This window comes from Culex pipiens, chromosome 3, assembly GCF_016801865.2.
Source record: "Culex pipiens pallens isolate TS chromosome 3, TS_CPP_V2, whole genome shotgun sequence".
In the NCBI taxonomy this organism is placed as follows: Eukaryota; Metazoa; Arthropoda; class Insecta; order Diptera; family Culicidae; genus Culex; species Culex pipiens.
In genome coordinates, this window is record NC_068939.1 from 164,125,270 (window position 1) to 164,148,699 (window position 23,430).

The following is a 23,430-nucleotide window of genomic DNA, read 5'->3' on the forward strand; positions in this document are numbered from 1 at the left end:
TCTGTGGAGTCCCGAGAGCTACGCCTGAAGGGTCTACCGCCGTAACAAGGCAGAGGTCGATGGTTTTTGGCCTTAGATTATATCCAGATAGACTCAGGGAGGTTCAGGGACTAGTCTACCGATATGTGGTGATGTTCTGGGTCTTCTGTAGAGTCCCGGGAGGTACGTCCGATGGGTCTACCGCCGTAACACGGCAGAGGTCGGTGTTTTTTGACCTCAGATCATATCCAGATAGCCTCAGGGAGGTTCAGGGACTAGTCTACCGATATGTGGAAATGTTCTGGGTCTTCTGTGGAGTCCCGAGAGCTACGCCTGAAGGGTCTACCGCCGTAACAAGGCAGAGGTCGATGGTTTTTGGCCTTAGATTATATCCAGATAGACTCAGGGAGGTTCAGGGACTAGTCTACCGATATGTGGTGATGTTCTGGGTCTTCTGTAGAGTCCCGGGAGGTACGTCCGATGGGTCTACCGCCGTAACACGGCAGAGGTCGGTAGTTTTAGACCTCAGATCATATCCGGATAGCCTCAGGGAGGTCAGGGACTAGTCTACCGGTATGTGGTCATGTTCTGGGTCTTCTGTAGAGCCCCAGGAGTTACGACCGACGGGTCTACCGCCGTAACAAAGCAGAGGTCGATGGTTTTTGACCTTAGATCATATCCAGATAACCTCAGGGTGGTTCAGGGACTAGTCTACCGACTTCTGGTAATGTGCTGGGTCTTCTGTAAAGTCCCGGGAGCTACGGTCAATGGGTCTACCGCCGTAACAAGGCAGAGGTCGGTGGATTTTGACCTCAGATCATATCCGTATAGCCTCAGGAAGGTTCAGGGACTAGTCTACCGATGTGTGATGATGTTCTGGGTCTTCTGTAGAGTCCCGGGAATTACGGTCAATGGGTCGACCGCCGTAGCATGGCAGGGGTCGGTGGATTTTGACCTAAGATCATATTCAGATAGCCTCAGGGAGATTAAGGGACTAGTCTACCGATGTGTGGTGATGTTCTGGGTCTTCTGTAGAGTTCCAGGAGTTACGGTCAATGGCTCGACGTTGTCGTGCTATTTTGTCGTACGTTGCTTTTTGGCGTTTTGAGAAAAACGCGTTTGAATGTTTGTCGTTGAATAACAAAAAAAACTATATAAACAAAAATAAACACATTTTGTGTGGTTGACAATTCTGTGCATTGTCCCAAAGTTTGGCTGAATTGGGTTGCCGGAGTCCAGAGTTATTATTTAAAATGTTTACGGAGATCGGGCAAGTCGGTCTGTCAAACGCGTTCTGATCAAAATCCCTTTGGCCAGTGGTCGCACTTGCAGCAATTTGCAGGGTGTGGCAAGATTGAAACGGAGTTTTTTTCGGTTTTTATTGAATTTCTCAGGATTGAAATCGAAATTTGGGGAATTGTGAAGGTCGAAAGGTGAGTAATTAAGAGCTGGCATGCTTAACTAAATTTGCCCCAAAATGCACGTGCGACAAAGTAGCACGACAACGAGTTGAAAATTACAGGCTTGTTGGGTGAAAATATGAAAATTTTCGAAAATTATAATCTAAAAGTGACTATAAATTCCAAAACGGTGCAATTCGTCAAAAATTCGGTAAAGTACTTTGATTAAGCTATTAATAATATATTTTTGAAGCTTTTTGACCACATTTTCGATACTTTTAAAAATACTTTTTTAAATTTATATCTCTCTAATCAGATTTTGTATTAAAACATATCAAGAAATTTCGATAATTTAAAAACACATATTTTGGGAATGCAAAAAGGTTAAATAATAAAATTCATTCTTTCCCTACAACTTTTCCGAAGATGCGAAATCACCGAATCGATCAGAAAATGCCTTCACAAGATACAGAATTTCAAACATTTATATTGTATGGAGACTTTTAATGCAAAAGGACGCATAGAGTGTAACAAAAATGCCTTTTTGGCGGGAATTCAAGGGTTTGTTCCGGTGGGCATACTGAGCACAAATCCAAAATATGAACTGGATTGGACGCAACAAGAACTGGCGCTTTGCATTTGAATTTTAAATGAGATTTAACACGTAAAAAGATTTTTTCAATGATCTCAATTTTTGAGGCATTTTGGCCACTAAAGCGTTTATTTTAAACACTACTGGCGTGTAGGCCAGATCCTTTTTTGCTGGGGCCAATTTTTCGAAAAAATGCAAAACTTTGAAGGTCTGTACCGTACTTTACCAAAATATGCGCAAGGACCTGGCCTAATCGCCAGTGATGTTAAAAATAAACGCTTTAGTGGCCAAAATGCTTCAAAAATTGAGATTTCTGAAAAAAGCTTTGATTAAATCCTACTGGTTTTAGGGTCACGAAATTTAATAACTTTCATATATATGAAAATAATATTTTCATGAATATGGTCCAGCCTCGATTATCCGAAGGTCTTGGCCAAATTTCTCTCTATCTTTTTTTTGTTGCTGTCTTATTTTTGATTGTTGAGCTTCAGTATGAGCATGAGCATGAGCATGAGCATGAGAGACCACCCATGGTTGTCCTTCTCCGTTGCTGAACAGGACCGTAATCCTATCAGCACAACCGATCACACGCTTCAACGATCTAGTAATGTTTCCCTTATCAACAGCATGTATGAATGCGCAGAAAAGATAAAACATCAAGATCATCAAAACTAGAGCTGGTGCGAATAGGCAACAGTCGTTGGCCACCAACGGCGCCCGCCATGTCAGTTGGGTGGGTTCTATACGATATCCACACCCCCGCGTGTGCCGGAAAACTACTTCTACTTGGGATTTTGTTAGTGGGTAAGGGTAATGGTCAGGATTCATCATAGAGGATGATGATGCGACCCAATAATCAATAAATTTTGTTTAATAGTGTGATGTATTATGCATTCTCAAGGCAAAAAATCGGATGATGCGGATGAGACTATTCCCGGTTATTTGGTGTTGAGTTTAGCATAAATGATTCAATCTTAGACAGCCGGCTGTGGAAAGATAAAACCATTTTTTTTAAAAAGCGAAAAGACGAAACCGCCTGGATAGAAAAACACGCAATTGTGGGACAACAAAGACGGAAACGGCAACGAAAATCCTTCGTAACGACCGCAACGCGCACCACCAACGCAACTCATGACATCGTGAGGAGCTGATTAAAAATAAAAATTAAAATAACGGAAATGTCCTGTCTTGAATCAATAACGCGACAATGATAAGGTTGGGAAATAAGCAAATTTCATTAGCAGAATTCTCAAAATTAACAGAAACCGTCATAAAGCGAGCTCATCCGAATTTAACTAGCCGTTTCAGTTTTCTTGCAAAAACCGCCCGAGCAACATAATCAAGCACGACGTGAATCGGTAGAGTACACAGAAGCAACTGTCAACTCAGGCAAACCACCCGGAAAGTAGGTACACTCCAGAAAATGCACATACACACGACGCCTCGACGCGAACCGGCTGAATGCACAGAACCAAATCTCACTGACCTGTACTGCCCCTGATCGCATAAATGTCCCATATGCATTTTCATCGATTTCGAGTTATTGATGCAGTTTGGTTCAAAATCGCGTGCTCTTTCTAAAGAGCCTATAACATCCAGTACTTTGTTCTAGAAATCAGGAGGAAATCCTGTTTTTTCGCGAAAATTTAACACGTAGCCTTATGAATCGGACAAACTTCAAATGCGTTTTTCTCATCTTGCTGTTTTTGCATATGGGACATTTATGCGAACATGGGCAGTGTAGGCAAATAAAATAGTATATTAAGATTTAAAAGGAACAATCTCACCGGAATCATTCCATCCTTGTCTCCAACAAAGCGGCCTTAGGTTGCTTTCAGCTTTGACACACCGCTCCATCACCATACCCGCCGGTCAGCGTAGAGTCTTCAGATAACACTTTCCAGCATTAATGTGTCATCGGTAACCAGAAACGCAGCGAGTTTGGGCTGCCGAATCAGCACCCACGCTGTACACATTTTCATCAAAACAAAAAAAGGCACTTTAAATTCCGATTTTCCGAACCGCAGAGCACGCATTGCATTATTAATTTAAAAAAAAACTAACTTAATCCACCTATGTGGTTGGTGCCTTCCTCACTCTTTTCCAACAATAAGTGATATGTAATATGATGGATTTGGACACAAATTTGATCCAAAAAAACACACATATCACTCAAGGGCTCATAAGTGGTCAGAGCTTCAATGTTGTGGACTCGTTGGAAAGGTATCTCGATTACCTAATCAACGATGGGTCGGATGATGGATCCGGACATTGTTTACATACATTTAAGTGAGATCTGGCTACAAAAAAGTACATAAATATCACTTAAGTGGTCAGAACTCGAGACAGGGTTGCCAGATCTTCAATGTTTAAGACTCGTTGGAAAGATTTTTTAATTACCTAACCAACGATGGGTCGGATGATAGATCCGGACATTGTTTACATACATTTAAGTGAGATCTGGCTACAAAAAAGTACATAAATATCACTTAAGTGGTCAGAACTCGAAACAGGGTTGCCAGATCTTCAATGTTTAAGACTCGTTGGAAAGGTCTTTTAATAACCTAACCAACGATGGGTCGGATGATGGATCCGGACATTGTTTACATAAATTTAAGTAAGATTCGGCTACAAAAAAAGTACATAAATATCACTTAAGTGGTCAGAACTCGAGACAGGGTTGCCAGATCTTCAATGTTTAGGACTCGTTGGAAAGGTCTTTCGATTACCTAACCAACGATGGGTCGGATGATGGATCCGGACATTGTTTACATACATTTAAGTGAGATCCGGCTACAAAAAAGTACATAAATATCACTTAAGTGGTCAGAACTCGAGACAGGGTTGCCAGATCTTAAATGTTTTGGACTCGTTGGAAAGGTCTCTCGATTACCTAACCAACTATGGGTCGGATGATGGATCCGGACATAGTTTATATACATTTAAGTGAGATCCGGCTTCTAAAAAGTACATAAATATCACTTAAGTGGTCAGAACTCGAGACAGGGTTGCCAGATCTTCAATGTTGTGGACTCGTTGGAAAGGTCTCTCGATTACCTAATCAACGATGGGTCGGATGATGGATACGGACATTGTTTACATACATTTAAATGAGATCCGGCTACAAAAAAGTACATAAATATCACTTAAGTGGTTATAACTCGAGACATGGTTGCCAGATCTTCAATGTTGTAGATTCGTTGGAAAGATCTTTTGATTACCTAACCTACGATGGGTCGGATGATGGATCCGGACATTGTTTACATACATTTAAATGAGATCCGGCTACAAAAAAGTACATAAATATCACTTAAGTGGTTATAACTCGAGACAGGGTTGCCAGATCTTCAATGTTGTGGACTCGTTGGAAAGGTCTTTCGATTACCTAATCAACGAAGGGTCGGATGATGGATACGGACATTGTTTACATACATTTAAATGAGATCCGGCTACAAAAAAAGTACATAAATATCACTTAAGTGGTTATAACTCGAGACAGGGTTGCCAGATCTTCAATGTTGTAGATTCGTTGGAAAGGTCTTTTGATTATCTAACCTACGATGGGTCGGATGATGGATCCGGACATTGTTTACATACATTTAAATGAGATCCGGCTACAAAAAAGTACATAAATATCACTTAAGTGGTTATAACTCGAGACAGGGTTGCCAGATCTTCAATGTTTTAGACTCGTTGGAAAGGTCTTTTGATTACCTTACCAACGATGGGTCGGATGATGGATACGGACATTGTTTACATACATTTAAATGAGATCCGGCTACAAAAAAAGTACATAAATATCACTTAAGTGGTTATAACTCGAGACAGGGTTGCCAGATCTTCAATGTTGTGGACTCGTTGGAAAGGTCTCTCGATTACCTAATCAACGATGGGTCGGATGATGGATCCGGACATTGTTTACATACATTTAAATGAGATTTGGCTACAAAAAAAGTACATAAATATCACTTAAGTGGTTATAACTCGAGACAGGGTTGCCAGATCTTCAATGTTGTAGATTCGTTGGAAAGGTCTTTTGATTACCTAACCTACGATGGGTCGGATGATGGATCAGGATATTGTTTACATACATTTAAGTGAGATCCGGCTACAAAAAAGTACATAAATATCACTTAAGTGGTTATAACTCGAGACAGGGTTGCCAGATCTTCAATGTTGTGGACTCGTTGGAAAGGTCTCTCGATTACCTAATCAACGATGGGTCGGATGATGGATACGGACATTGTTTACATACATTTAAATGAGATTTGGCTACAAAAAAAGTACATAAATATCACTTAAGTGGTTATAACTCGAGACAGGGTTGCCAGATCTTCAATGTTGTAGATTCGTTGGAAAGGTCTTTTGATTACCTAACCTACGATGGGTCGGATGATGGATCAGGATATTGTTTACATACATTTAAGTGAGATCCGGCTACAAAAAAGTACATAAATATCACTTAAGTGGTTATAACTCGAGACAGGGTTGCCAGATCTTCAATGTTTAGGACTCGTTGGAAAGGTCTCTCGATTACCTAATCAACGATGGGTCGGATGATGGATCCGGACATTGTTTACATACATTTAAATGAGATCCGGCTACAAAAAAGTACATAAATATCACTTAAGTGGTTATAACTCGAGACAGGGTTGCCAGATCTTCAATGTTGTGGACTCGTTGGAAAGGTCTCTCGATTACCTAATCAACGATGGGTCGGATGATGGATACGGACATTGTTTACATACATTTAAATGAGATTTGGCTACAAAAAAAGTACATAAATATCACTTAAGTGGTTATAACTCGAGACAGGGTTGCCAGATCTTCAATGTTGTAGATTCGTTGGAAAGGTCTTTTGATTACCTAACCTACGATGGGTCGGATGATGGATCAGGATATTGTTTACATACATTTAAGTGAGATCCGGCTACAAAAAAGTACATAAATATCACTTAAGTGGTTATAACTCGAGACAGGGTTGCCAGATCTTCAATGTTGTGGACTCGTTGGAAAGGTCTCTCGATTACCTAATCAACGATGGGTCGGATGATGGATACGGACATTGTTTACATACATTTAAATGAGATTTGGCTACAAAAAAAGTACATAAATATCACTTAAGTGGTTATAACTCGAGACAGGGTTGCCAGATCTTCAATGTTGTAGATTCGTTGGAAAGGTCTTTTGATTACCTAACCTACGATGGGTCGGATGATGGATCAGGATATTGTTTACATACATTTAAGTGAGATCCGGCTACAAAAAAGTACATAAATATCACTTAAGTGGTTATAACTCGAGACAGGGTTGCCAGATCTTCAATGTTTAGGACTCGTTGGAAAGGTCTCTCGATTACCTAATCAACGATGGGTCGGATGATGGATCCGGACATTGTTTACATACATTTAAATGAGATCCGGCTACAAAAAAGTACATAAATATCACTTAAGTGGTTATAACTCGAGACAGGGTTGCCAGATCTTCAATGTTGTGGACTCGTTGGAAAGGTCTCTCGATTACCTAATCAACGATGGGTCGGATGATGGATACGGACATTGTTTACATACATTTAAATGAGATTTGGCTACAAAAAAAGTACATAAATATCACTTAAGTGGTTATAACTCGAGACAGGGTTGCCAGATCTTCAATGTTGTAGATTCGTTGGAAAGATCTTTTGATTACCTAACCTACGATGGGTCGGATGATGGATCAGGATATTGTTTACATACATTTAAGTGAGATCCGGCTACAAAAAAGTACATAAATATCACTTAAGTGGTTATAACTCGAGACAGGGTTGCCAGATCTTCAATGTTTAGGACTCGTTGGAAAGGTCTCTCGATTACCTAATCAACGATGGGTCGGATGATGGATCCGGACATTGTTTACATACATTTAAATGAGATCCGGCTACAAAAAAGTACATAAATATCACTTAAGTGGTTATAACTCGAGACAGGGTTGCCAGATCTTCAATGTTGTGGACTCGTTGGAAAGGTCTCTCGATTACCTAATCAACGATGGGTCGGATGATGGATACGGACATTGTTTACATACATTTAAATGAGATTTGGCTACAAAAAAAGTACATAAATATCACTTAAGTGGTTATAACTCGAGACAGGGTTGCCAGATCTTCAATGTTGTAGATTCGTTGGAAAGGTCTTTTGATTACCTAACCTACGATGGGTTGGATGATGGATCAGGATATTGTTTACATACATTTAAGTGAGATCCGGCTACAAAAAAGTACATAAATATCACTTAAGTGGTCAGAACTCGAGACAGGGTTGCCAGATCTTAAATGTTTGGACTCGTTGGATAGGTCTTTCGATTACCTAACCAACGATGGGTCGGATGATGGATCCGGACATTGTTTACATACATTTAAGTGAGATCCGGCTTCTAAAAAGTACATAAATATCACTTAAGTGGTCAGAACTCGAGACAGGGTTGCCAGATCTTCAATGTTGTGGACTCGTTGGAAAGGTCTCTCGATTATCTAATCAACGATGGGTCGGATGATGGATACGGACATTGTTTACATACATTTAAGTGAGATCCGGCTACAAAAAAGTACATAAATATCACTTAAGTGGTCAGAACTCGAGACAGGGTTGCCAGATCTTAAATGTTTTGGACTCGTTGGAAAGGTCTCTCGATTACCTAATCAACGATGGGTCGGATGATGGATACGGACATTGTTTACATACATTTAAATGAGATCCGGCTACAAAAAAGTACATAAATATCACTTAAGTGGTTATAACTCGAGACAGGGTTGCCAGATCTTCAATGTTGTGGACTCGTTGGAAAGGTCTTTTGATTACCTAACCAACGATGGGTCGGATGATGGATCCGGACATTGTTTACATACATTTAAATGAGATCCGGCTACAAAAAAGTACATAAATATCACTTAAGTGGTTATAACTCGAGACAGGGTTGCCAGATCTTCAATGTTGTGGACTCGTTGGAAAGGTCTTTCAATTACCTAAATAACGATGTATAACATGATGATGTTTGGTTCAGTTTACTGCCATTTATTCATCTTCCGAAAATATGCGAAAACACATTTTTATACATAACTTTTGAACTACTTATCGAAACTTCAAACAATTCAATAGCACCGTATGGGACCCTAAACCAAGTCGAATGCGACTGGTTTGGTCAAAATCGGTTCAGCCAGTGCTGAGAAAACTGAGTGACATTATTGGTCACATACACACACACATACACACACACATACCCACACACATACCCACACACATACACACACACATACACACACACATACACACACACATACACACAGACATTTGTTCAGTTTTCGATTCTGAGTCGATATGTATACATCAAGGTGGGTTTTCAAGCTTTTAATAAAAAGTTCAATTTTAGAGCAGGATTATAGCCTTACCTCAGTGAGGAAGGCAAAAATATTTATAAAAAAAACTGTGTGTTTGGCTTCAAAACAAAGCCCGCGAACAAAACAAATGCCACTGCTGTCAACGCTGTGAACAGCTTGCCCTGCAGGAAAGCCATAACGTCTGACAGCGTCTGATGGGCGCAAGATCGATGAAATCAGCAACGTGCCACAGAAACAAAGCAGAAAAAAACACAAAATGGAAATCTTTGCGAGCCTCAAATTATACAGAAAACACCAAAAAACTGAAAACCTTCACTGTGCCCCACTCAAGCAGGCTCCAAACAATCTTTTTGACACAATTTAGACACTACCACGCGCGTTCAACATCGAAAAAAACACAAAAACCCGACTCTCCCACGACTAGCCAACCGCACTTGGCCAGTGCTGCCAAGCTCCTCCACCTTTGATTGTTGAGCTTCAGTATGACCTCTAAACTACTCTAACGTGATTTAGATTTTTTAAATCCAAGATGTAACATCGAACCGCGACCAACCGTTATAATTTGATTAAAATGGGATCGCAGAACTGAAATGATGTTAATTAAGTTAATAGTAAGAAAAAAATTGCGAAACTAATTTTTTGTTGTAAACTTCGGATAATCGAACCTGGACTGCATTAAGCAATTTTGCAAGCATTTGGCCAACAAATCATAAAAAATCTCGCTCTATTTTTTCCAGTTTCTTTTAATTTAGGTATAATTTAATTTCGCTTGAGTTTTGAAATATAACAAAAAAAAAACATGAAAACCTAAACATGAAAAACGAGAAAAAGTGTTTGTTGCCGTAAAAAAATTAAAAATATATATTATTACAAAATTATAAAACTTTAAAAAATTATTAAATATTTAAAAATAATAAAATATTGAAAAAAAATGAAACTTTAAAAATTATTTAATATATAAAAAATACATAAACACTAAAAATAAATTGCAGTGTCCTAAAATATTTATAAATTATAAAATACTTGAAAACTAACACCGAATGAGGTGCCAGTTTCCGCGCGCTTAATGGTTTAAGTGTTAGATATTTTAGATTTTTTCTGTTCGTATAAAAAAACTAAAACATGAAAAAACGAGAAACATATTGTTTTGCGCCAGGAAAAATGCTATTTTGAATATAATTGAAAATTAAATGATTTTACTAAATTACATAATTTTGAAAAATAATAAAATATTTTAAAAAATTGAAAAATTTAAAAATTTTAATAAAAAAAACACTTAAAATTAATTTCAGTGGTCTGCAATATTTATACACCTAAACTATCAAGCGCCAGTTTCCACACGCTATTTTTAAGTTTTTTAAAATATAAACAACTGAAGGAGTTTTGATGCTGGGAAAATGATATTTTGAATGTTATTTAAAATAATAGTGGACTCTCGCTGTTCATATTGAAGGGAACGTCGAGAGCGGGCGGTATCAAATTATAGGACGATAAATCAAAGCATGCTATTTGAAGGGACTAAAAAATAATTGAAAGATGGAGCAATATTGAGAAGGTTGACAGAAAATTTGCTGTTTAAGATATAGAAACAGATTAAAAATTATAAAATATTTAAAAATTATAAAATACTTAAAAAATTATAAAATATTTAAAAAATATAAAATATTAAAAAAATTAAACAATATTAAAAAAATAAAATGTTAAAAAACCAAAAAAATATTTTTTATGATTAAAAAAAATACACTTTTAAAAACGATCAAATCTTCCTTTTTGAAAGGTTCAAATCTTCCTTTTTGAATGGTTTTAGGTCTGGAAATCTGCAAAAAAAACTTTTTTCTTTAAAAAATCATTGAAAAATAGAAATTTCAAATTTTTAGAAAGTTATGGATTTTGGTCTGACATGTTTTATGTGATTTTGTGAATGTTTTGAATAATATATTTCTGGAGTTTTTTTTTTTAAAAAAAGGTCTAATAAACCAAATTTTCAGTTTAAGCTTTTTGGGTTTTTTTTAATACCCCTGACTCAAGGCGGTTTCAAAAACACCCAAGAAGCAAAAACTGAAAATTTGGTTTATTGGACTTTTTCAAAAAAAAAAAAAAAACTCCGGATTTGTTTGTGGGCAAACTATCAGTGTTTTTCAACATGTTCAAATTTCATCCCTGTTCCATACCACGTGTTCCACAAGGTACTCATCTAACCCTCAACTCCACTTCTCTCATCAAACCTCGAGAGGATGGTTCTCCAACGATCCACCTGTGTGTGCGCACACGTGGATAACTCGCGGTGGCGGCGGCGTCAGGTGCATTCGAGTGCCCTCTCCACCAACACCACCCCCATGAACAGGCCGCAAAATCTAGCGGAATCGCCAACAAAGAACCAAGTGGCAGAACAGCTGAACACTGGTGAAAAGAACATTCTTCGCATTCCATTGTCTACCGGGAATAGAGGTTATGTTTTAGGATTATTTTGTTAGAAGAATGTATTTAACAGTGTTTATACGTATATTTGATTGTTTTTAAAGAGCATTGGGGACTGTTTTTGAAATATTTTAATCACAAAATCACTACCTAATTTGTTCTGATTACCGTACTGGTATGATTTAATCAATCTCTACATTGTTGCAAAAATCCCGATTTATCAAGTCACGATCAAGATTAAAATCAGATATGGAAAACATGAGATTCTTTCCCACACTGGATAACCACAGACAAAAAGACTACAGACTGTAGAATAAAATATTTCAAAATCATAATCATGTCAAAAAATCCCAATCTGGGACCAATCAAATGGGCTAACAAGGATGCCGACCGCGACTCATTTTCGAAAGGGGGTTCCCGAATTATAATTGGACGTGATTATCGGTGAACCCCTCCTTGCCTTGAAAAAGTAGGAGGAGAAAAATACACACACACGCACAAACCCGCTGGACATCAAAATGTCGTGTAATTTCGACCTGTTGTTTCGTGCTTTGTTTTTTTGTCTTGTCGTCGGGCCAGACTTTCCGGTACAAGAGTGTCAATTATACCCCCGATATTCACATTTCTGATGATGATGATGATGATGATGATGGGGACGACTGTGTCTCTTGAGGGGGGAGAAAAAAAAAGGATCCACAAACAATGCCATTGGGATGAGGAAGTTGAGAGACGAGAGAAAGAGCGAGAAACGGGCCAAATTAGCACCGGCGGCTAAATTAATGTGTGAATCAAGGGGGGAAATCCCTTGATTTGGCAGGATGAGTTTCTGTTGCAGTGCAATGTTTTGTTAGAAAAATGTTTGTTTTACTTTTGTCAAAATGTACTCATTTCGCAAAAAGTACATTGATTAAAAATAGTCCAGACTCGATTCGCGGGCAGACGATAATAACAAAATTCATGCCATTTCAATAACAAATACTGTTAAAATAACAAAAAGTGTTATGGAATCTTCTTGAAAAATCAATTTTTGCATAAGAGTTGAACAACAGTTTATGTTATCATAACAAAAGTTGTTGTTGGTCTATTATTGGTTGAAAGCCAAAACAACTTGGGAATAACATTTTTTGTTATGGAAGAATACCGTCAACTGTTATTGGGATGATCGGATTAGCTGTTAAAATAACAAAAATATTGCTGTCAAAACAAACACAGTTAACCACCGTACCGATGTAGAGAAGCTTGGCACTACCTACACAGGAATACTACACTCCATCAACACACATATTACACGCAGGAACAATATCAGCACAAACACGTCCCTAGAGGAACTCACCAAAAACCAAAATGAGCCATTTGAGCCAAAACTATTGAGCCAAAACTGTACCAATCCCATGTTGTCCCAAAAGTAGCCAAGTGATCGTAACAGTGCGTAGTGATAGTATGAGATCTCCGAACAAATCTCATGTTTGTGCAGTATGTTCTTTAATTATGTTTTATGTTCAAATCTAACCGTTCAATTTTGTACCAATAGCACCACCAACAACACCATCCCCCTAGACACGTCCCACCGTTTGCAACTAACGTTTTTAACGATAACGATTAGACCATAAGTATATCCATTTCTTTGTTTGTTTTGATGTGTATTTTAACTTGTTTCAACCAATTATAGTTTCCCTTGAAAAAGGCTCAAACCCGAGCCGAAACGTCGGGCAATTTCAAACAACAAAATCGTTTGATCTGTTTTATTGACTGAGAAAGCCACACACAACTCGCAATAACAAAAAAATAATGACAAAGATTTGTTCGAAGAATAAGTAAAAATGTTATTAGTCTGTTATTACAATAACAATTCAATAACAAAAAAAAAATCATAACGTCGAATAACAAAACTTGTTATAAATAACATAGTATGTTATTGGACTAGTATTTTCAAATAACAAAAAATGTTATTCCCAAGTTATTTCCGTCTGCTCGGGTTATCCGAAGGCCGAATTTCACTTCGATAATCGAATCTTCAGATAACCGAATCACAACAAAAAAAAACCTTGTCTTATTTTCGATTCTAGAGCTTCAGTATGACCCCTAAACTGTGCTTAAATGATTTACAATTTTTAAATCCAAGTTCGCAGCAAAAGTTGTGGTTAAGTTATATTAAAAAAATAATTTTGTAATTTAATTGGCTCAAATTTTCAAATTTGACTATAATGGGGTCACAGAAAAAAAAAATTGTCCCTGATTCGATTATCCGAAGTTCGATGCAAACCTTTGAAACTTCGGATAATCGAAACTTTGGATAATCTAGTCTCGACTGAACTTGATACTTCAGCACAGTTGTATTTGGTGTGAGTACAATTTAGAAAAAATAGTTGCGCAATAAACACCCAAAAACCTGTTTTTTTTTTCAAATCCACAAAAAAGAATAATTTGATAAAATCAAGATTTTAGAAAAATAAATAAATAAATAAACATAAACACATAAAAAATGTTTTTTAAAGAAAATCAAATTAGTAAATCAAATTAGTAAATATTTTTCCTGTAAAATACACCGTTTTTAGGTAACATTGTACCCTCACAACAAATGAATTTACACGACACGGAAAAAATTAATTACAGAGCAATTCCAGCTCAAATCAGGAATTTTTCTGATACTTTTGTACCCGACCCTCTCCGATTTCAATGAAACTTTGTAGACATGTTATCCTAGGCCTATATAAAACATTTTTGTGTATATGGAGCCAATAGTACTCGAGAATAACATTTGAGAAGGGCGTAAGGTATTTAAATATTTTAGTATTTTGCAATTTAAAAATTACTGTATCTCGAAGCCGTTGCGTTGTATCAAAAAGTGGTCAAAGACAAACTTGTAGGAAATTGGACGGGCTTTCTGAAAAAATACACTGTAACAAAAATACACGCCACATCTATGAGATTTTTTGATTTTTAAGTCTAAAACTTAAATTTGAAGGTGATGTCACGATTTTTTTTCGTTCAAAATTTTTGAGGAAATAGCCTTAAATGTTACCAAAAGACAGACGAAAAATGCAGGATGGTATGCCTCTTCTAAAAAAATACAAAAATTATTTACTAAAACTGTTTTTTTGAAAAGTGGTCTAAACGTCAAAATTTTTAAAAACCGGTAGTGGGAATCGATTCTCCAGACAATTTTACATAAAAGTCTCCGTATTGACCATTGTCCTTTGTCCAATCCTTGGGAAGATACAGTCATCCCACATATTCGGAACACCCACAAATTCGGAACACTTTTATGATAATTTGTCAATAGTATGCCAAAAGTAGCTTTTCTGTCGACCTTACTATTTTGAGAACCTTTATTTGAACATTATCTTGCTATTTCACTAGTAAAAGTAGTACTTTTTGAACAAAAAACTTCATTCCAAGACTATTTTGTCCAGAGCAGCAAAACACTGCCTCCAAATTGCCTGTTTCATAATTGTGGGATGTTATTGTGCTTCCCACAATTGTGGAACACCTGAATTTAACTGATATTTAAAAAAAAAAAAGTTATCAAACCATGTATAAAACATCACTAAGCTTGGGTTTCGTTGGTTTCAGTGTGTTAAGTCATTATTTGGTAATAAATATGTACTCCTGGAGAGATCCAAAGTTTGTTTACATTCGTAAGAAAAAAGTGTTCCGAATTTGTGGATTTCAAGGGTCAAAGTAATTCTTCAAAAACTTCATATAAAAGTTAAAATTTGCAGATGTTCGATACAGCATTCGAAAGATCGCAAGAAAAGCTTTCAAATGAAGGTAAAAGCGAATCATTAAGTTCAATTATCGATTTGCCATGATTTTTTGACATTGGCCGATCTGGAAACCGTTCCGAATATGTGGGATGACTGTACAGCGGTTTTAAAAATAAAAATGTTGAAAAAACGGGATTTTTTGTGGTTTTTGACAATTTCTATATGACAGACTTGGTTTTTCAGTCTCGTAAATATTTTTAACGGAAAGCTCGTCCAATTTCCCATAAGTTTACCTTTGACAGCATTTCAATTGGATGTAAGGGCTTAAAGATATAAGCTTAATTACATTGCTTATAACTGAAAATAGAATATTTTTTTCAGTGTGGTAGAAACCAGGATAGTAAATTTGATTACGTAAATATAAAAACGATATAAATCAAAAAGCTGTCAAAGGCAAACTTATGGGAAATTGAACGAGCTTTCCGTTAAAAATATTTACGAGACTGAAAAACCAAGTCTGTCATATAAAAAATGCCAAAAACCACCAAAAATCCCGTTTTTTCAACATTTTTATTTTTAAAACCGCTGTATCTTCCCAAGGATTGGACAAAGGACAATGGTCAATATGGAGACTTTTATGTAAAATTATTTGGGAAATCGATTCCCACTACCGGTTTTTAAAAATTTTGAAGTTTAGACCACTTTTCAACAGTTCTAGTAAATGATTTTTGTATTTTTTTAGGAGAGACATACCATCCTGCATTTTTCGTCAGTCTTTTGGTAACATCTTAGGGTATTTTCTCAAAAATTGTGAGCGAAAAAAAATCGTGACATTACCTGAAAAATGACATAAAAGTGGCGTGTATTTTTGTTTCAGTGTATTTTTATCAGAAAGCCCGTCCAATTTCCTACAAGTTTGTCTTTGACCACTTTTTGATACGATGCAACGGCTTCGAGATACAGTAGTTTTTAAATTGCAAAATACTAAAATATTTAAATACCTTACGCCCTTCTCAAATGTTATTCTCGAGTACTATTGGCTCCATATACACAAAAATTACTTATATAGGCCTAGGATAACATGTCTAAAAAGTTTCATTGAAATCGGAGAGGGTCGGGTACAAAAGTATCAGAAAAATTCCTGATTTGAGCTGGAATTGCTCTTTGATGAAAACGTTGTCCGGATCTCTCATGCGACCTATCATTGGATAGGTAATCAAAAGACCTGTCCAACGCGTCCAAGACATTGAAGATCTGACAACCCTATCAAAAGTTATATGCACTTAAGTGTTATTTATGCTCTTTTTGGGGGCCGGATATCAGATATTTTGATGAAAACGTTGTCCGGATCGCCCTGCAATATGAAGATCTGACTACCCAATCTAGTGGTATAAATAATGAGTCAAATTGATAAAACACTGAAAACACCGCCCTTTTGTGTCTATTTTGGATAGCACCTTTTAAATGTGAGGAAGCACCAACCACTTAAGGGTGGATAAAGTAACGTTTTTCTTGTTAAAATCATATTTACTTCATTTGTACGCTGAATATACCACCATTGAAGTATACTTAGTTAACTAAGTTTATAACTTTATTGACAAAATACATAAAAAAATATTTAAAATTGTTAAATAGTCGGAATTTTACTAGAAATTTGTTAAAACTAGTTTTGTGTATAACATTATCGATTTATATTGAATTTGATACTGAATTCGAAGCATGAATCACAAGTTTTCACATTTTACATGATATTTGTCAAAATGAAATTGCCTATAAATTTGGAGATTTTTTGAATTGTGTTTCAAAAACACATATTATTTATTATTTACAATCTTATTTAACCTTCTCCTAGTGGAAAATTGTCCAAAAAATCCGAAAATGCATTCCGTTTTCCGGTTGAGAAAATCATAACACTTTAAGAAGTTTAAAATAATGAATCTCATCAACATTTTCTTAACTATAGTTTGAAACTATTAAACATTTTATGAAAAGTTCTTCTTGTAATACTTTGAACACTTCTCTACCATGGTCAGTATGATTCTAAACCATTCCGTACGTTTTTTAGTTGCAATCTTCATTTTACGGAAAAATCGCAAACATATTAAAGTCACAAGAAAATATCCTAAATTTTGATTTTAAGACTTTCAAAATTCGGGCAAACCATTAGTGCCATAGAGTTTTGCAATGAATCGAAATTATCAAATTCAAAATTAACTCTAACATTTTAAATGGGCTTAAAACACCAATATTGACCAATCTGAAATGTTATGCTCAATTTTGACGTTTAGAAAATATTTTATCCAAAAGATTGGAAAATTCTCATATATTTAATTTGAAAATTGAAAATCCGGCCGATAGCTGCCAAGCTATCGTCTAATGAAAAATTACGGCTATTCCGAAAATTTCATTGTTTTCGATTTTAATGATGTGCAAAGCTCTATTTCAGCAATTACGTATTCGCCCGATTTTCATTGTTTTTAAATGGAAATCATACAAAATTTTCTAAGCAATATTTTTTAAAATGTACATACATGGAAATTATACAAAAATTTTCACACTACCCAACTATGAATATTGTAAACTCATGGATTTTTAATTTGTATTTTTATTTTTTTATCATAAATATTTTGGAATTTTATTGTTTGAAAATCGGGAACAGAGAATTGCGTAACATCTTTTGATTTGTTCTTCTGAAAATGGCTGTACAATTTAGAATTTGGTTTCATTACAGAAATCTACAAATTTTATATGCTTCTAGTTAAAAATAGTCCACAGTTTACCCAAGTAACATTTTGTTCCAGGTGTTCTACAAGAGCTCTTCAAGATAGCTACAGCATAGCAGTTTGAACCGCGGTAGGATAAAACTCTCTTCAAGTACTATTCCAAACTCCTGAAGAAGTTTTGAAGAGAATTTTATCCTGCCGCGGTCCAAACTGCTATGCTGTAGCTATCTTGAAGAGCTCTTGTAGAACTCCTGGAAAAAATGTTATTTGGGTAGTCAAATTAAAACATGCATTAAATTAAAAAAAAAATCTACTTCTGTAAGAAGCTTAGAATAATAATTATTTACTTGGCAAAGTAATTGCCAACCTGTTAGTATCTTGGATACTAATAAATAAAAAAAATAATATAAAAAAAACTTTTACGTTAAGGGTTATGCTGCTCCCCGTTCTTGCGGTGGAATTCCTGCGATCATACTCGTACAATTTTTTGACATTTTTCCCGTTTTAGACTTGCTCAATCCGAGGGGAATCACAACACAGATGGGTGAGGGTGAGGAGCTGAAGTGAAAATTCCGCCCAAACGGAAGACCACCCCTGGAATCCGGCGCGGTGTCTCTGGGGTCGTCGATGGACGGCACACAACTGCGGGAAGCAAATAAAAATTAATGAAAGATGGCGCGCCGGTTGTCGTCGCCATGGCCAAATGGACGGGATGGATGGCCCCCGGAGGGGGCCACAGGGGAGGGCACCGAAATAACTGAGAGGAAAACAAGTGAGAGAGAGAGGGAGAGAAATTACTCTGGAGAGAGCGCATTCGCTGGCGGGAGAAAACTGACGAAATTTACATTCCAGAGCCTGAGTAGTGGTCAATTTGGAGTTTGTTGGCAGCAGCAAGTGGACAAGTCTGTGGCCATTTCTCGTTGCGGCAACTGGTTTTCTTTCGGGTTTCATTTCGTGGCGCGCTGCTGCTGAAAGAAAGGTGTTACCCGCGGACAGTTGAAACTGCTACTGGATTTTTCCCGTTTGAGGTGGCTGGCCATGAGTAGTTTGAAGGCTAGGAATTTGGAGCTGTCAAAATAACGTCATGATTCGAATTCCCGGACGCTTCGAAACCCATTTATCAATTATTTGGATATAAGTTCGCATTATGCATGTCAAAACTGTGTTGTTTGATGAATTCTAACATCAACTATCATTTAAAGTTTGTTTGAACGCTGTAGTTAAATAATGTCAAAACAATAAAATAAAATAATGCGAAACATTTCACGTGAAATATTTCATAGGCGTCCGATGCACCGGGAAGGCAAAGCAGAAATTTATGCTTTTGATTTCCTCAAATTCAAGCAATTTTTATATAAAATATCGATTGTTTTGATGTTAACAGCTTATTTGAGACCAAAAAAATGCCATTCACTGACATTTCAGTCCAAATTTGTGCGATTCATTAGCAAAAACGAGTGTCCGGAATTCGAAGCAAAAGTGTCCGGATTTCGAATCAGCTTTTATCAGTGTCCGGGATTCGAAGCACAACAAGTCATTTTAATTTACAAGTTCTGATGAAAAATTGTTAGAAAAAACATATTTTGCATGCATTCTCTTAAAACTGGCTGTTAATACTACATCCTGATAATATTTCTTCATATCCAACTTATTACATGATTTTTTGTCAGCTATAACAAAAATGATATGCTACTAAGTGTCCGAATTTCGAATCATGACGTTATGAGGATCATGCGCAAGGAAATTTGGAAATCCGAAGTATGTATTTTAATTTTTCATTTCGCTTAATCGAATGTTCTTAAATCATAATACTAGATAATTTAAATTGGAAAGCCCTCAGATATTTAAAATCGGTTGTTAGACTGATGTTTACATCCCAAACCCATTATTTTCCGATTCCCGATCACGTCAGATATGTGATTTGCTAATTCTAATTCATTTTTTTTCGAATGAATGACTGTCCATTGAACCAATAAGGTTCACACAATCTTTTAATGAAAAATAGCTCGTTAAAATATTCAATCAAATCGGCTTTAAAATTTGTAGAGAACGATCCTCTAAAGCCGGTATTAGACTATGAAAAAACAAACAAACTCCCCCATTTTGACAGTTTGCCTGCTTTGTTTGCATGAAAAAGTGCGAGTTTGTTTGTTTGCCATATAGTCTAAAACCTCGTTTATAAACACAAACTGACGTATTCAACGACAACAAACTGATAAACATAAGGTGTACTAGTTTGAGGTCACGTTGTGAAAAGCTTCGGCATCACTCCTTAAAGAATAGATTATGATTGAAATGTTTTCTTAGAAATAAACATACAATTGTTTGCTTACATTTATTTAATCTTCAAGCTTGTTAGCTTATTGGGGAGTAATTCGATATTGTTAAAATTATCAGAACGTGCAAAAAATATACCGCACATCAAAATCCATGAGTAAATATCAACAAAAGTGGAACCAATTCCAAGATATAACAAATGGCATTCCAAAACGGTGTCAATTTCTAACAATTTTTTGAACGGTTTAGTGTCTTTCACAAAGTTGTAGGTATCGATGAGGACTATTCAGAAAAAAATGGTACATACACGAGAAAAAAACAAATTGTTTTTTTTATCAACTTTTTGTTCTCGAAAAATCTCAAGATTCATATTTCCGATTTTTTTTATATTTTAGGGAAAAAATCGAAATTTTTGAGCCATGCAAAAGCAAATCAAATTTGCAATCGAAAAATACTTTACAGATGTGTGATAAACTGGACCGTTTTCAAGATATAGTAAATTGAAGTTTAATTTTGTCTGAAAAATTCCAGTTTTTCATTTTTTTTAGAAAATGTCCATTAGGGCGTCCCAAAAAAAAATAAAAAGTTGTCAAATCTTTGGTGCTCACCCGATACAATGATAGATTAGGATGTCAGGAACAATGTTTTCAGACAACAAAAAAAAAACCCAAAAATAGTTTACAAATCGCGCGCGGAGTTTGAATGAAAAAAGTGCATTTTTCGAGTATTTTTTTCAGAAATGCGCGTAGCAATCATATTAAAGTTATTCAAATTTGGTCGCCTTGGGCTTCAAGTTATAGTTTAATGTCCCCTGAACCATAAAAACTTGTGTTTGGGCATGGCAGGGCGTTTTCGGGAGATGTATTTTTCAGCTAAAAAAATTCAAAAATCACTCCTTTAAAAGACCAAAAAAGAATTGCAGCCAAAACTAATGCATTCAATTTTACGGAGATCATTTTGCTTTTTTAATATTCAATTTATGTCCACGCAAAGCTGAGATATTTGCATTTTAGTGAACAAAAAGTGACGAATTTTCAAAATTCTTGATATGGGCTGCTGTGATTACAAACAAGAAGGCATATATTTTGAATATTTTTATTCTGCGCGCTCAAAAACGATATTTGTTAATAACATTTTATGAAAAAACATAGAAAATCTGATTGTTACGCGCATTTCTGAAAAAAAAACTCGAAAATTGCACTTTTTTCGTTCAAGCTCCGCGCGCGAGTTGTAAACTATTTTTGGGATTTTTTTTGTTGTATCCTGCCATCCTAATCTATCATTCTAGGGGTGAGCACCAAAGATTTTACAACTTTTCATTTTCTTGGGACGGCCTAGCGTCCACGATTCTTAATTCCTGAGAATATTTGTTTCCGAAAAGATAAAAAAAAAATTCCATGGAAGAAGTGGAACAATTATAACAAAATTTAAGTTTGTCAAGTCTCTTCTAAACAGTTATTTTCTAGGTCCAATATCTCAGAAACTGATGATCCTTTATTCAATGTTTAAAAAATACAATTGTGTGACATTTTTTAATCTTTTCGAAACAAATATTTTTTTAAACTATGGAATCAACTCTTACATTTTAATAGGGTGTAATATTGAATATTTGATCCCAATTACAAAATTAAAATATCGAAAAGATCAGAAATTTCATAAATGTTTTTTTAACATTGAAATAGGACCATTATTTTCTGAGATATTACTACAAACTAATAAGCTGTCTGGATGAGACATAATATGCTTCATTTTTCTTGTTTCTTTTATTCGATGTATTTCAGTAACCAGTAGTTCAATATTCAATGTCTATGTTATTGAAAATTTTCCAAAAAAAATGTAACGAAGTTATGTACACCCACAACTGGGCATCGACATACGAGAGGATAAAGAGCACGATTCGGTAGTAAAATGGTACTGTTAGCGGACGGAGAGGATAAATCCCGAAATTACCGAGAGTACTTTACTCATGGTTCATTTTCAAAAAAAGTTCATCTATCAAAAAAAAAAAAGTACCGGTACCGAGACTCGAACCCCAGACCTTCGGCATATTCAACCGTGCCTTTGCCGTATAGGCCACCATGGTTCGGTGACTAAGTGGCGGTCGTTTGTCCATATAAGCCACTCATAGGATGAACTGTTCCAATGAACGAATGAACACGCGAGAGGACTTTATTCTCGCAATATAGCACTTTCCTCACGTTTCTTTTCGTGAGGACTTTCCCCTCGTTCTTTAACTTTGGGTGTATAAAAAATCGAAAAACGGATTTTTTCAGGTAAAATAAAACTACCAATCGATGCAAAAACAAAACCGACATTATCTTCATTTAAAAGTTTAATTTCATTTTACTTGAAGTGACTATATCTTGGAAATGGTGCTTTTTATAAAAAAAACTGTAAAGTTCTTTTCAATTGCATATTCGATTTTAAAGTTAGAAATTTGGGATTTTGAGAAATTGAATTATTGCGAAAACAACTAAATTTAAAAAAAAATGAATAAAAAAGCGAGTAACATTTTTTATGAAAAGTCCTCATCAATATCTACAACTTTGCCGAAAAAAAAAAAAACAAAATTAAAGTATTTCAAAGTCCCTTAAACTACAAAATCATCCTCGTTGAATGAATTCGTTGAGATTATATCTTCCAATCGCCACATTCGTGCTCAAATGTGTAATGTGATCTGTCTAATAAAATTGTTTTTTTTTCTCTCGCTTGTTTTTATTTTCATGTCACTCTGGCTGATGGCAGCTGATCGATGGTGGTGTGGGTGGAAGTTGGAAACGATGATTGATCGGTGGTTTCACCTGTCGCGATGTTGAAGGTGAGTATCGCAATGTTTATGGCGAGATTGGTTGTTATTTTTCTGTGGAATCAATTACCTGTTGAGATTTTTGTAGGAAGATAACATTTTGATTCGACTTTTAGGGTACCGAAGATACACACTTTTTTCTGTTAGTTTTTGTAG

At 35.9% G+C, this 23,430-nt stretch overlaps 1 protein-coding gene across 1 annotated transcript in view; it reads left to right on the forward strand.

Moving 5' to 3' along the window:
* The window catches only part of LOC120420464 (tetratricopeptide repeat protein 28), a 380,312-nt gene that overhangs the window by 44,152 nt on the left and 312,730 nt on the right, over nt 1–23,430 (forward strand). The window contains exon 2 of the mRNA XM_039583487.2: nt 23,214–23,286. The gene's annotated coding sequence lies outside the window, so the exon portion shown is untranslated. The remainder of the gene's footprint in view (nt 1–23,213; nt 23,287–23,430) is intronic.